Genomic DNA, 576 nt, shown 5'->3' with positions numbered 1-576 from the left:
GTCAGTGGCCGATTGGTTGATATCTAGCCTATTACGGTATTTTTAGAAGTCCGTTTCTCACAGAAAAACAGACCAAGCTCCAAATATGACCTTTATTAGCCCATTGGGAGTTCTCATCAACAAGCTAAGTGAAGTCTCATGGGAATTACGGAATAGAAAAGTAGCAGGGCCATGGTAACGGAATTACACTGAGCCTCACTTACAAATGTATACCAAACAAAACCCATTGATTTCAAAGTTTTAAAAACCATACAACTCTATGCATAAAGACTACTTTAAACAATTTCCACTGAGGATTTTACAAAAACACATTTACAGGAAGATACAAACGTTGCATCTACACAGCTTTTGCATACTTTTTTTTATTACTGTATAAATAGTTCAAAGTAGCCATTGTGCATAGAGTCATATGTTCTGATCTACTTCAATGGATTTTGTTTGGAATATACATTTTAAAGTGAAAAATCGGGGGCTCAGTGTAATTACTTTACTGTGGAATTTTTCCTAACACTGAACAGTGACCCCCCCTCTTCCTGCCCTCTCCCATCCACTCTCTTTCCCTCTCTTGCTTCCTTC

Source organism: Oncorhynchus masou, chromosome 13 (genome assembly GCF_036934945.1).
Source record: "Oncorhynchus masou masou isolate Uvic2021 chromosome 13, UVic_Omas_1.1, whole genome shotgun sequence".
NCBI classification, from domain to species: domain Eukaryota; kingdom Metazoa; phylum Chordata; class Actinopteri; order Salmoniformes; family Salmonidae; genus Oncorhynchus; species Oncorhynchus masou.
This window is presented reverse-complemented; position numbering follows the sequence as displayed.